Raw genomic sequence first — 15,577 nt, forward strand, 5'->3', positions numbered from 1 at the left:
TATTTGTGTGTATTATAGAAAAAATGTGGTGATCCATGGGTTGTGGTGCCTATGATAAGTTGTTTAGCACCCTGGGGTACTTGGTCTGATCTCTATTATTGCAATTCCCCTAAGTGCACCTCATGTTTGCCCAAAATCAGTTGCACAACTGATGATGGCATCACGTGCACAGTAAAACTAAACAATTAGGTGTGTCATACAATCTCTGTTCATTATACATTAAAAGGCAAGAAATAAATAGTGCAAAAGAATGACAAAGAGATGGTTAGATTTCTCAGCATAAAAAGGATTTGAAGAACATGAGATAATTGGCAAAATCGGGATGATCAGCCATGATTTTGATTGATGGAATGGCTGAAAGAATTGGATCATCTGTTCCTGCTCCAACTTATATTCTCAAGAGATCTGAATTAAAAGGTCCATAAAATGACATTGATGTCCCACTCATAGCCTCTGCCAAACTAATTTTCCAATGATCAATGCTCAGTGGTTCTTTCGATGACCACAACATTATTGTTATGCACCTCAGTGCAAGATGCTGTGACGGTTTAGTCCATACTTCCCAGTGACATAGGGCCACACACAACAAATAATTCGAACAGTGTTTTGGTTTGATGGATGTTCAGCCATAAGGCAGACTGCAGCCTATCCCCTTCCTATGTTTTCCTCATCTCTGGAGCAGTTTTAATGCAGCACCCTGTAGCTGCTATGCGTAAATCTCCAAGATCTGACCACCTTCCCAGCACTCAACACTACAATATAAAATGTCAGCTGCATACAGGTTCTTTTAGGAACTAAATAGCTCCCATTCTACTGCATGAATAACTGTCTGAAATATAGTGGCACAATTTGTCGAGTGTTGTCACCCAATCAACATAATGTATATAATGTATTATGTGCATAAGGACATAATGTCTACACCAAAAGAAGGCAATGTTTAACTTCCAGCTGCACATTTTAAAGCCTCAGTATTCCAATGATAAAGTAAATGCTCTAATATTATCTTTCTTGGTTAACTTATTGCTTACTAGCAGTATCAGAGATCTGGTACCAAGCAATGAAAAACATAAATTTAATATTTCCTGTGGGTATTTTGTTTAGGGCAGTGAGGCATGCTCATTGCCTTGGTCATGAGAAGAATAACTGATCATAGTCTGATTATTGCTCCTTTTTGGTTAAATCCTATTTAGGCTTTGACTCTCTCAACCTCTAAATATCCCTGTCTCTGACACCTCTATATCTCCTTCCTTAACCCCAGCTTGTTAGCTACATTTTCAGTCATGTCAAGTCTATATTTCATCCTTAAACACTTCTCCTCTCCTCGTTTGATGTGACCTTTCATGGAACCCGGATTTTAATTCCCCTCAGCTGAAATTTCTCTTTGAATTGGCACCCAGCCCAGCCAGTAGGTGTGAAGAAAACAAAGCCCTATTGCAGGACACTGCTGGTATTCAGTTCTTTGGAACTGAGTGAAATTGAATATCAGCTGATGATGCATCATTCCCCGTTTTGAGACTCTGTACAATTCCAGTTTCATCTTTGTCGTCCCTGATAAATAAATGAAGAAAATTATAGAAAAATATTGAGGAAAGAATGAAATAAATTATCACTTCAGACCACTGAAAACAGTCATCTTTGGTTATGAAGATCTGAAAATTCATTTCAAATCCACCAGTTCATTCAGCGGGATAATATCTAAAACATGTCTTCATTTTTCAAAGCTTGCCACTGGAAATGCTCAAATATTCCTCCAATTTATTTGAAGATAGCTTAGTTTTATCGCTATGGTAAAACAGGCCTGACCTATTTAAACAACTTTCTTTCATTTCTGTTTTATTCAAATAATTTATCTTCTTTGTTTTGCCTGCCACCTACAGGATTTTCACTTTAGACAATCACTTTCAGTGTCTATGAAATTTCTGTGATTGCATTTCCAATTGTTCCAACAATTTTCACAATTCTACACATGTGGTTAGATAATAGCATTGATAAAATAATTCAGAATTATGGAATTGATCCTGAAAATTATAGAACACAGTCAGTCTGAAAAGAATAATATTTGTGCCAGTTTTGATTGAAAAGGAGTGATTTTTGTTTGCTTCATGGAGTGGAATATAAAGAATAGAAGGGAGATTTGGGCTACACCATAGGAAAATTTAACATAATAGAGTCAGACAGCACAGAAACAGGCCTTTTGACCCACCTTATCTATGACAAGGTTTCTGTGTCTTCTCCCACCTTGGTGTTTCAGTAAAAGATTTAACTGAGTCTTGTGTATTGCGTACTTATTTTAGAGATAAGTCGAGCTGACTTTCACACAAGTACCCATCTATACTCATTCCATTAACAGCACTTGGTCCATGGCCTTCAATGCCTTGGCAATTCAAGTGTTTGTTCAGATACATTTAAATCCCATGACAGTACTTGGCTCCAACACCTTCAGTGCATTCCAGATTAGAAAACCATTGTGTGATTTTTTTTCCCTTTAGATCGCCTGTAACCCTTTTATTCCTCACTTTAGACCCTACAGCCTTTGGTTTTAGACTGATTTACTGATATAGTGGGACTTGCAATTAGCCATTTACTAGCAATTACAAAGTGGCTAAATGTATAATTGCAGAGAAAAGGCAAACTCACATTAAAGTGTTTTCTGCACTAGATCTCAGCTTTCAAATGCTAATATCATATCATATCATAGAAAGATTATTTCTGGAGTGGCTTTATGGAACAATGTTTCACAATGATAAAGAAGCAGATCATTAATAAATCATAAATCACGTTTAGTTAGAGTCCCCATGATGCAGTTATCTGACAGCAAACTAATGCCACTGAATTCAAAATAGTCCTTGAGAAAAAGGTTTTAAAGATTCTAGATGTGAAGAACAATTAATTCAACCCAGTGAGTCAGGGATTGACTGTCCAGGATAAACTAGATTAATTTGTCACTGGTAAAATATCAGTGAAATGTGTCCAAAAATTAATTTACTGCTTTATAGAACCAGTTAATGCTCCAAAGGAGCAGGAGGTCTACTTATTCCCTTTATGTATTTGCACACTGTGGACGGCTTGATTGTAATCATGTATAGTCTTTCCGCTGACTGGTTAGCATGCAAAATAAAAAGCTTTTCACTTTATCTCAGTACATGTGACAATAAACTAAACTAATCTAAATCCTAAAAGGAAAAACAGTCACAGACATCAAAGTATGAAGGGAATAACGTAAAACAAAGAAAAAATGCACTAAAATACAATGCCTGGCTCAATCAAGCATGGGAGATGCAAAGGACAATAAAAGTTGAATCAGCTGGTAAGAACTGCAGAAAGGCATGAAAAAAGAAACTTGCCAGGATTTTAAAATTAAACAAAAACTGATGTTACAACTATAATTGGGGTAAGTCTCAAGTGCAGAAGAAGGGTCTCAACCCGAAAAGTCACCCATTCCTTCTCTCCAGAGATGCTGCCTGTCCCGCTGATTTACTTCAGCTTTTTGTGTCTATCTTCAGTTTATCCAGCATCTGCAGTTCCTTCTTACACACTTTCTAAAGTGTGATAAGTTAGAAAAAGTGGAAATCCATAAATCCAGAAAGAGATCCATAAACATATTAAAATGCATTGGATAGATGTAGAACAAACAGTTAGTAGAATCAGATCTGTAATCTATTCATTCGCTATGACCCAAAAAGCCAAGGATTACTGGTCTTAATGACTACAGGCCTGTCGCACTGACCTCTGTAATCATGAAGACCCTTGAAAGACTTGTGCGGGCCCACCTGAAAAACATGTCACAAAACCCCCTGCTGGACCCCCTACAGTTTGCATAGTGGGCCAATAGATCAGTGGATGACGCAGTCAATCTAGGCTGCACTTCATCCTCCAGCACCGAGACCACCAGGGGACCTATGCAACAACTTTGTTTGTGGATTTTAGCTCTGCATTCAACACCATTGTGCCAGAGCTACTACACTCCAAACTCTCCCAGTTGACTGTGCCTGAACCACTCTGTCAATGGATTCCCAACTTCTTAACAGACAGGAAGCAGTATGTGAGACTGAGAAAGCACATCTCGGACCTGCTGCCCCTCAGCCTAGTAGCAGCGCAAGGCTGCGTACTCTCCCCTCTCCTTTACTCTCTTTACACCAACGACTGCACCTCCACAGATTCCTCTGTCAAGCTTCTCAAGTTTGCGGATGACATAACCCTGATTGGACTGATCCAGGATGGGGAGGAATCTGCCTACAGACAGGAAGTGACACAGCTGGCATCCTGGTGCCATCGCAACAACCTGGAGCTCAATGCTCTTAAGACGGTGGAATTGATTGTAGGCTTTAGGAGAGCTCCCCTTCCCCTCCCCCCACTCACCATCAACAACATTACAGTCACATCTGTGAAGTTATTTAAGTTCTTTGGAACCATCATCTCCAAGGACCTTAAATGGGAGGCCACCATTGACTCCACAGTCAAAAAGGCCCAACAGAGGTCTATTCATATCATATCATATCATATATATACAGCGCGGAAACAGCCTGCTCCAATGATCCATTTTTTTTTCTGGAAGGGAAATGTAAGATGCATGAAGGAAGAGTAAAAATACAGTTTAAAAATGACATGTTTAACTCTGACAGTTTAATGACTGAAGAAACACAGCTCCACATTTATCAATATTTACTCTCTGAATAAGAGATATTGATTTAGCATAATTAAGATTTGGCACATGCTTAAAAAAATATCAGGTTTGATATATCAAGATTCAACTCTCTATGACATTTACTTTCTTTCTGCTGTGTAAATGCAGCCAATTCATATCATTCAACGTATTTTAATTTGAGCCTGAGAATGAATTTCGTTCTTTGTGAAGCTAACAATGCATCAACACACGCACTTAACAATTTTTGTATTTCGAATTTAATGCAGCATCTGTTTCTCACCTAACGTTGCTAACTCAATTGTGCAGAAATAATAGCAGGTTCAATTGGCCTTACTGACATCTTTTGGTAAGAAAATTCTGCACTTATATCACACCTGTCTATCTCCCTCTGTTGGATGATTGCAAAACTATGTTATATTTTGTGCAGCAAATTCATTGATTTTTCAATTCCAGTAGAGACGCACAAGACAGTTCATGACTCTGCACTTAATTCTGTTACTTAGGCTTTTGCGTAAGAGAATCATCAAACAAGTTATCACTTAATGCCAAAAATAGATTGTACGTCTACAAAACCCCATCCATTACAATTGATTTGATAATTATATATCATAATCAATTATTGACTATTTTGTGCAATATAAATCAGAACGATGATGTTGGCTATATCTTTGTAGAATCTGCCAAGTTGGAATGAATCCCTCTGATCCTTTAGAACATTTCATTCTCAAATAACCCATCTTCATGCCTCAGACTGACTTATGCCAAGAACTTATCTGACGTTTCTGGCAATGAGATAATGTTACTTGTGCCATTGGCCATCTGCCTCTGCTGTGACAGGTGCTGAAAATTGCAGTGCACCCATAGCTGCATTGTGAGAAAGTGGTTCTACTTACAAAGTTGAATGAGCTTTCTTTTAAGTTCACCTTGACTCACAATCTGATTTTTAGACTCATTTACTCTTGTTTTGCTCTTTGGATGAGTAATCTTTATTTCCAGCAGCAGTCATGGGTGTTTGCTTTGGTTTGCAAGTATAGCTATATACTCCATAATTCTTCTGGTCATTTGGATTGAATTAATTATCTTTTTTCCATCAGTACCCTGCTAAAAGGGCACTATTCTGTTGCAATAAATCGGGCAATATTTTAAGAACATTTGGAAATTTGCTTTGTACCCTAAAAGAGTAGTATTAGCTTTGCACAAACTCCAAAGCTTTTGACTTTCAAATTCTGAAAATTTTGTACAAATATTTACAATCACAATCACAATTGAAAGTACCTGTAAATCATTGTTTTCCTTTTTACTGGTCTTTCAGGTGGTCATCCATCATAGATGAGCTTGTAGATTTGAATTGCCCTGTAGTCATATAGGAGGTAATTGACCCTCTCTCCTTTATTTTAATGGCATGGGACAGTACTTTTCTGTTTTGTAATTACTTTATCTTGATGATTCCTTTGCAACCACCATGTACAAATTGCCTGGATTGATGAGGCTATGTTCTCAGAGAATAGCTTTATAGGTTTGTAATAATTAATTTATGTTCTACTGTTTATCTCTATTATCTGATACATTTTATTTGTAAGGAAATATTGTGCTATAGGTTGTAATGCAGGATCTTTGCTTATGACATTAAACATACAAGAATTGCAATAGCGTGTCATGAAGCTAATGAACTTGCCAGTGCATTTATAAAGTAACCCAACAAGAAGTTAGATAAGTCCATAACACATATTGTGATTGTGATTTGAAAAGTCATGATTTGAGTTGGAACAAAGAATTTAACAAATTAACAAGGTTTAAAGAGCGAGGAGGAAAGATTCAGAGTTTATTAATCAACAACAGATGACCCTTGGAGGAGTCTTTCCAATGACAGGATAATTAAAATAACTAAATATAAGAAATATTATCTGCTAATTTAAGGATAATTTAAGTTTAGTTTAGAGATACAGTATGGAAATAGGCCCTTCAGCCCACCGAGCCCACTAGCACTATCCTGCACACTAGGGACAACTTACAATCTTTACCAAAGCCAATTAACCTACAAACCTGTATATCTTTGGAGTAGGAGGAAACCGGAACACCCGGAGAAAACCCATGTGTTCACAGGGAGAACGTACAAACTCCGTAGAATCAGCACCCACAGTCAAGATTGAACCCAGGTCTTTGGTGCTGTACGGCAGCAACTCTACTGCTATGTCACCATGCAGCCCACAATAAATCCATGCTGTTGTTACAATCAGTATTTATTTGCAAAATCGGGGATGCCATCTGTTTACTTGTGATGACTTGCCAGTGTTCTCCTACAGTTAATCTCCAGAGTCTCTTCCTTCTCCTTTATTGAAGTGTTACCATTTACCACATACACCACATTCCTATCAACAGCTATTAGCTCGTATTTTTCCACTAAGTTTCATTGCTGATGCATGTCGTCCTGGCCCTCTTCACACGGTCAGCTATGGATCAGCAGTAGCACGCATGCTTCTGAGTTAGAAGATTGTGGGTAAAGACCTGCTACAGAGTCCTAAGCATGATTGAATGGAACTTAGTGCAATCAAATAAAGGTATTGCATTATCAGAGAATTTGTTCTCATTTAGATGAAATATTAAACTGAAGTCCCTTTTATCCAAACTTGAAGTGTTGGAATAACCTGGCGGGTCAGGTAGCATCACTGGAGGACCTAGATAAACAACATTTTGAGTTGGGGCTCTTCTTCGGCTAAGTGACCTGAAACACCACTTACCCAATCTGAAGAAGGTCCTGCTTGAAATGTTGCTTAACCATATCCTCCAGAGATGCTGCCTGACCCACTGAGTTACTCCAGCACTTTGTGTATTGTTCAAGATTCCAGCATCTGCAGTTCCTTGTGTCCCATTTATCAATGCACATGATAATAAAGGATCCTGTGATAGTATTGAAAGGACATCAGCAAAGAACTCCATTGTGACACAGCCAGTCCTTATGATTCAACCAACTTATAAGGGACATGATTTGATAATTTATTTTATTTCTCTTGTGGGAGTTTGTTATCCACAAATTGTGTGCCATAATTTTCACACAATACCCAAACTTTTCTAAAAAATATTTAACTGTCTCTAAATTACTTTGGGATCTCCTGTAGTTCGCATTAGACTAAGGATGTCCTCTTAGCTTGACATTAATTTAGGCATTCTGAGCATTATTAGTCAGTTCATCTGCATTCTATTCAATCCCTCAATTAGCTTCTTATTTAATTGTCCCTATTGCTTATCTCATCTCTGAGTGCTAAACTTCCTCCAGAGTGAACTACTGTCGGCCATTTCTCACTGTCACTTCTATGTACACCTCAGTTCAACTCAAATTCTGCCTCATATTCCATTATGCCCTACCAATCTGAGCAATTAAATTTGTTCTTGTTAATTTACATAAGCTCTCAGATACTTAAAGCCAACAGACTTAGAATTTGCTTCCACATTAAATTCCTTTAAATTCCTTAACAACCCCAAAGATCCATGCCTCTGCAACCTAATCCATCACTCCTCTAATCTTTCTGCTGCTTAATTCCTTCACTTTGTGATGCCTGTTCCCATTTGGGTACCATATTTTAAAATCCCTCCCGAAACACCTTCACTACTCCACTTCTTCTGAACTTTAAGACCCTACTTAAAGCTTACTACTTTGGCTGCACCTATGGCCTCCCTTGCTTGGAGCTTCCATAATATGTAACTCTTTGCTTATGTTTCCGAAAAGTGTCTTGAGCCTTCTTTTATATTTGATCAAATTGTCAAACTCATAACCTCACTTATTAGAAGAAGTCAAGTACAAATTTTAATTATTGTTTAATTAAAACTTAGGAGCCCAGTTATTTTCCCGATAATAGATCAATAGTTTTAATAAACATGATTCTTCTGCATGTGATAGAAATATTGTATTTATTTTGAGTTCATTGCATCTGAAGTCATATTCTGCCAGACAACTTAATAATTTTATGTCCAATTCAGATCCTGTTCATATTATCACAGAATTATGAGCATTGATTTTCTTTCTGTATTATATGTTATTATTTCTGTTGCAAATGTATATAATTAATACAAAGGTAAATTACTGAACATGCTTAGAAAACTCTGTCAATACAGCATATTGAATTGATCTGCACAGAGAAAGAAATTCAACATTTTGAGTTACTGCTCTTTTGTCAGAACTGGAAAAAGGTAGCAATGTAATGTATTTTAAAACAATAGATAGACAGGAAAACAGAGGCAAATAACGATCAAAAGGGAAAGTCTATGATGGGAAAGAAGAAGAAATGAAATGAAAATAGCAAACACAGATGATAATAGAATAAATAAAGAACAAAAGATCAGTTTGGAATGTAAATTGGAATAGCAGAATCATTAGCAACACCTGTTGATCAAAGGTATACCTGTACCCAAAAAGCCAAGGATTACTGGTCTTAATGACTGCAGGGCTGTCGCACTGACCTCCGTAATGAAGAAAACCCTTGAAAGACGTGCACACTCACCTGAAAAATATCAGAAACCCCCTGCTGGACCCTCTGCAGTTTGCATACCAGGCCAATAGATCAGCGGATAATGCAGTCAACCTAGGCCTGCATCCTCCAGCACCTAGACCGCCAGGGGACCTATGCAAGGACTTTGTTTGTGGATTTTAGCTCTGCATTCAACACCATTGTGCCAGAGCTGCTACATTCCAAACTCTCCCAGTTGACTGTGCCTGAACCCCTCTGTCAGTGGATCACCAACTTCCTGACAGACAGGAAGCAGCATGTGAGGCTGGGAAAGTACATCTCAGACCTGCTGACTCTCAGTATAGGAGCACCGCAAGGCTGCGTACTCTCCCCTCTTCTTTACTTGCTCTACACCAACGACTGCACCTCCACAGACACCTCTGTCAAGCTTCTCAAGTTTATTCATCCTTCACTGTTTCTACTACCCCCATATCCCTATTTCTAGGAGATACTCTCCATGCAACACTCTGGCTCATATTTCCATCAGCATCCACACCTGTGCATTGTCCTTGCAGCTTCTCATGCAATAACATGCAATACAGCATCTCCATTTCACCTTCTTCAATCTCACCAGGGGCCCCAAATACTCCTTCCAGGTGATTTGGTGATTTACCTGTAACTCTATCCATTTATTCAGGAGTACTGCATTTGCCATTTAGGATGCAGTCCTACAGTGAGGAGATCAAATACCGATTGGGTGATAATTTTAACAAGTACCTTCCAATGATCTTCATTCTTGAACCCAAAACTCTGTGATGATTTCTTAATTCTCTACTCTGCTCAGACTTTCCTCTCTTTCCTCAGCCACAAGGGTCAGCACCTAATCTTTGAATCAGCATTTTAGACCATCCTGGAATCAAAATTAATTTTAGATTTCAACCTCCACACCAACATTTTTGGAGAGCAGGTGATGGTAACAATTTGGCTGTTGCTATTTACTGCTGCTCTAAACCCAGCTTTTGTTTCATTACTTCTTCTTGACATTTAATCACTCCTGCCTACTTCCTTTCACAGAGATTGTTATTATTTCCTCTTCAAATGCCTTCCCCATCCTTGCAACTTATTTAAAACCTGTAATAACAGCAACATATTCTTGTTTCTTGAAAGGTGATCAACTTGAAATAATAATTGAGTTTCTCCCTTCACAGAAACTGCTGATCCACGAAATAGATGCAGCATTTTCTAGTTATATTATGAAATCTATCATAATCTTAAAGAAACAAATGTGTAGAATAAACTTTGTGATGATCTTATCTCTTATGATATGATATGATCTTATGATATGATATGATAAGTTTTACTCTACAAATTGAGAGGGAGAAGGGAAAATCGGAGGTGTCAGTATTATAGTATAGCAAAGGGGATTACAGAGGCATGAGGCAGGAGCTGGCCAAAATGGACTGGAAGGAGGCCCTAGCAGGGAAGACTGTGGAACAGCAATGGCAGGTATTCCTGGGAATAATGCAGAAGTTGCAGGATCAATTTATCCCAAAGAGGAGGAAAGATTCTAAGGGGAGTAAGAGGCACCCGTGGCTGACAAGGGAAGTCAAGGACAGCATAAAAATAAAAGGGAAGAAGTATAACATAGCAAAGAAGAGTGGGAAGCCAGAGGATTGGGACTCTTTTAAAGAGCAACAGAAGATAACTAAAAAGGCAATACGGGGAGAAAAGATGAGGTACGAGGGTAAACTAGCCAATAATATAAAGGAGGATAGTAAAAGCTTTTTTAGGTATGTGAAGAGGAAAAAAATAGTCAAGGCAAATGTGGGTCCCTTGAAGACAGAAGCAGGGGAATTTATTATGGGGAACAAGGAAATGGCAGACGAGTTGAACCGGTACTTTGGATCTGTCTTCACTGAGGAGAATACAAACAATCTCCCAGATGTTCTAGTGGCCAGAAATCCTAGGGTGACAGAGGAACTGGAGGAAATCCACATTAGGCAGAAAAAAGTTTTGGGTAGACTGATGGGACTCAAGGCTGATAAATCCCCAGGGCCTGATGGTCTGCATCCCAGGGTGCTTAAGGAGGTGGCTCTAGAAATTGTGGACGCATTAGTGATTATTTTCCAATGTTCTATAGATTCCGGGTCAGTTCCTGTGAATTGGAGGGTAGCTAATGTTATCCCACTTTTCAAGAAAGGAGGGAGAGAGAAAACGGGAAATTATAGACCAGTTAGTCTGACATCAGTGGTGGGGAAGATGCTGGAGTCAATTATAAAAGACGAAATTGCGGAGCATTTGGATCGCAGTAACAGGATCGTTCCGAGTCAGCATGGATTTACGAAGGGGAAATCGTGCTTGACTAATCTACTGGAATTTTTTGAGGATGTAACTAGGAAAATTGACAGGGGAGAGCCGGTGGATGTGGTGTACCTCGACTTTCAGAAAGCCTTCGACAAGGTCCCACATAGGAGATTGGTGGGCAAAATTAGAGCACATGGTATTGGAGGTAGGGTACTGACATGGATAGAAAGTTGGTTGACAGACAGAAAGCAAAGAGTGGGGATAAATGGGTCCCTTTCAGAATGGCAGGCAGTGACTAGTGGGGTACCGCAGCTATTTACAATATACATCAATGACTTGGATGAAGGGATTAAAAGTACCATTAGCAAATTTGCCGATGATACAAAGCTAGGTGGCAGTGTGAACTGTGAGGAAGATGCTATGAGGTTGCAGGGTGACTTGGACAGGTTGTGTGAGTGGGCGGATGCATGGCAGATGCAGTTTAATGTAGATAAGTGTGAGGTTATCCACTTTGGTGGTAAGAGTAGGAAGGCAGATTATTATTTGAATGGTGTCAAGTTAGGAAAAGGGGACGTACAACGTGATCTGGGTGTCTTAGTGCATCAGTCACTGAAAGGAAGCATGCAGGTACAGCAGGCAGTGAAGAAAGCCAATGGAATGTTGGCCTTCATAACAAGAGGAGTTGAGTATAGGAGCAAAGAGGTCCTTCTACTGTTGTACAGGGCCCTAGTGAGACTGCACCTGGAGTACTGTGTGCAGTTTTGGTCTCCAAATTTGAGGAAGGATATTCTTGCTATTGAGGGCGTGCAGCGTAGGTTTACTAGGTTAATTCCCGGAATGGCGGGACTGTCATATGTTGAAAGACTGGAGCGACTAGGTTTGTATACACTGGAATTTAGAAGGATGAGAGGGGATCTTATCGAAACGTATAAGATTATTAAGGGGTGGACATGTTAGAGGCAGGAAACATGTTCCCAATGTTGGGGGAGTCCAGAACCAGGGGCCACAGTTTAAAAATAAGGGGTAGGCCATTTAGAACAGAGATGAGGAAAAACTTTTTTAGTCAGAGAGTTGTGAATCTGTGGAATTCTCTGCCTCAGAGGGCGGTGGAGGCCAATTCTCTGAATACATTCAAGAGAGAGCTAGATAGAGCTGTTAAGGATAGCGGAGTCAGGGGGTATGGGGAGAAAGCAGGAACGGGGTTCTGATTGAGAATGATTAGCCATGATCACATTGAATGGCGGTGCTGGCTCGAAGGGCCGAATGGCCTACTCCTGCACCTATTGTCTATTGTCTATTGTCTATTGTCTCTTCAACCAAAATACACCTCTCTGCTCCTCAGGACAGAGTGCATTCCATTATACGTTACTGTGTAACTGTTGAATCATCCACTCCGTTTACGAAAAGTGTGTAGTTTGAAAATATTTATGTTCTTCTTTATCTTTACAGCATTCTTGGATTGCAGAATGGGCAAATTACACATTTCAAAGCTTCTGCTGATGACATATTTGGACTAGTAGTTAAAAAGTCCAATAGTAACCTGGAATAGTTTTTGATCTGATTTCCTTTTAATTTTATGAGGACATGCTGAATACAAACCTGCGACTTTGCAAAATTGAGCTTTTAATATTATGTAGGAGTCAAGGGCTGGGATAGGGTCAAAAGTTCAGGTAAGATAAACTGATAAGTGCACACATGAGTAGGAAGGATTTCTAGCGGAGGTAGAGTTTGGGGATAGGGCCAGTGTACACCTGGAACAGGGCACTGTTTGACGTACCCTACAAAGAGGCAGGCATAGTTGGGGCTCATGTGAGTGCCCATAGCTATGCCTTGGATTTGGAGGAAGTGGGAGGAATCAAAGGAGAAGGTGTAATGGCAGTTTCTATACCTTCTCAAAGTCCAACTTCGATAGCCATTACTTCTCGGGGATGGAATGGAGGTATAGCTTACGCACACACCGCACTCTGAGATAACAAAAACGAATCTTCCAAATGCTGTTTCTTGATTAATTGGTCTTTATGAAAGTAGCACAAATGAAAAGAGTAATTCATAACTTTTCATTCTTATCAACTGTTTCTTCTTCAAACAATACAGTAAAATCGTGTAGTCATTACCGTGTGGTCCTTGTGAATGTAGCTGGCGCGAGTGTGGCAGTCATGAGTGTGGTAAAAAACTGTATTCTCTCCATCATCCGAGACTAAACTGACCCACAATCTCTGTCATTACGCTAGCCTCCTCCCATGTGGACACTCCCCATTATGTATCAAATCACACCCACAAGCATGCAAAAAAGACAGAAACTAGAAATATTAAACATAACCATAATACAATGACAGTAACTAAATTAAGCGTAAATGGCTCCTACAGGTGGAGACCAGCTGTGCCAGGCGGAAGAGAGTGTTGGTAGAGGGAAATTGTCTGAAGAAGGGTCTCCACCCAAAAGATCAGTCTGAAGAAGGGTCTCGACCATTCCTTCTCTCCAGAGATGCTGCCTGTCCCGTTGAGTTACTCCAGCATTTTGTGTCTATCTTAAGTGCACACATGAGTTAGGTTCTCAACACCATCCTGGAATCTGAAGAGGAAGTTCCCTTAAAGTTACAGAGAAGCAAATCTAACAGGCATTGTGAAAACTTCCTTCTTTGCTCGTGTCTAACCTACGGCTTGCACAGTTGAAATTATGGAAGTGGCATCTAGGCAGGCAATGTGGAAAGGCCCCAGAATGAAAACATTGACATTGTGCAACTTGTATAAAATCCTCAATTTTCATCTGTTCCATTTTAAATCTATCCTATGGTAAACAAAAATATGGTGCTACATGATTCAGTTTTGAAGACATTATGTCCATTGACAAAGCAAACCATTATTTAAGAATATGTAGACACAAGGAACTGCAGATGCTGATTTAAAAGAAAAGACACAAAATGCTGGAGTAACTCAGCCTGTCAGGCAACATATCTGGAGAACGTGGATAGGTGACATTTTGGATCAGGACCCTACTTCAGACTCAATAGATGACATTTTGTGTCATGACCCTTCTGTGGTTTATTAATGAGATATGTAATGCACAATTGCTCTTAAAATATTGCCCTTCACTAACAAAATCTCACATGTAGTAACAGGACACAATTGTTTTTTAGATAATATCTTAAATTAAACTGCATATGTAACCCTTCTGATGATTCGCATTTGCTGATTTAAATTGTTTTATTTATTTTCCAAAAAAAAGTATAAGGAATCTCGCATGAACAAAACAAGAAACACAAAACACTCTATTTGAAATTCTTTCTAAAATGTAGTTTGCAAAACTGATTAATTGATGTTTCAGTAATTTCTCCCAAGAGTTGTTCGTAGTGATATTAGCATAATGTTTGAGCAGGGATGCCAGAATTAGAGATTAAGGATGATTTTATGTTTTATACAAAAATCATACCTTAATTTATCTTGCAATCTGACAGTATCAACGGGGCAACGCATTTTAGCACATAGGTCATGCACTTTAAACAAATGTGAGTGTGTCTTGGAGCGAATTTGTTTTTCATAAGTTCGTAAGTGATAGGAGCAGAATTAGCCCATCAAGTTTACTCCGCCATTCAATCATGGCTGATCTATCTTTCCTTCTCAACCCCATTCTCCTGCCTTCTCCCAATAACCCCTGACAAACGTACTGATCAAGAATCGATCCATCTCTTGTCTTAAAAATATCCATCCCTTTTTCCATGCAAGATATATTAAATAAATGCAGATTAGAAACAGATTCGAATAAATCAACACATAGAATATGTGTTGATTTATTCGAATCTGTTTCTAATCTGCATTTATTTTTTGTTTGTAGAAATGTGTGGGGGGGGAGGGGGTGAAGAGGGTGGTGCAAAGTTAGGCGAAGCACAAAGGGCAGGAGCGGCCGCCCAGGTGCGGGGACGCGGGGGAAGCGGCGGCGGTGGCGCGCGCGGGGACCGTTGCAGCCGCGGCGGCCGCGCGCCCAACGTTCGGCTTCGGCGGCTCCCGTATCTGCGCGCGCGCGCGCGTGCACGCGGCAGCGGCCAAGCGGCTCCAGTCCATCGCCCACGACTTTGCGCTCCGGCACCGTGAGGGGAGGATGGGAGGGGGGTAGGGGGGTGGGGGGGGGTGGGAAGGGGGCAAAGATAAGACAGCGCAGCATTAAACACGCCGGCTGGGAGGAATTATA

The sequence above is a fragment of the Rhinoraja longicauda genome, chromosome 32 (assembly GCF_053455715.1).
Source record: "Rhinoraja longicauda isolate Sanriku21f chromosome 32, sRhiLon1.1, whole genome shotgun sequence".
Taxonomy (NCBI): Eukaryota; Metazoa; Chordata; class Chondrichthyes; order Rajiformes; family Arhynchobatidae; genus Rhinoraja; species Rhinoraja longicauda.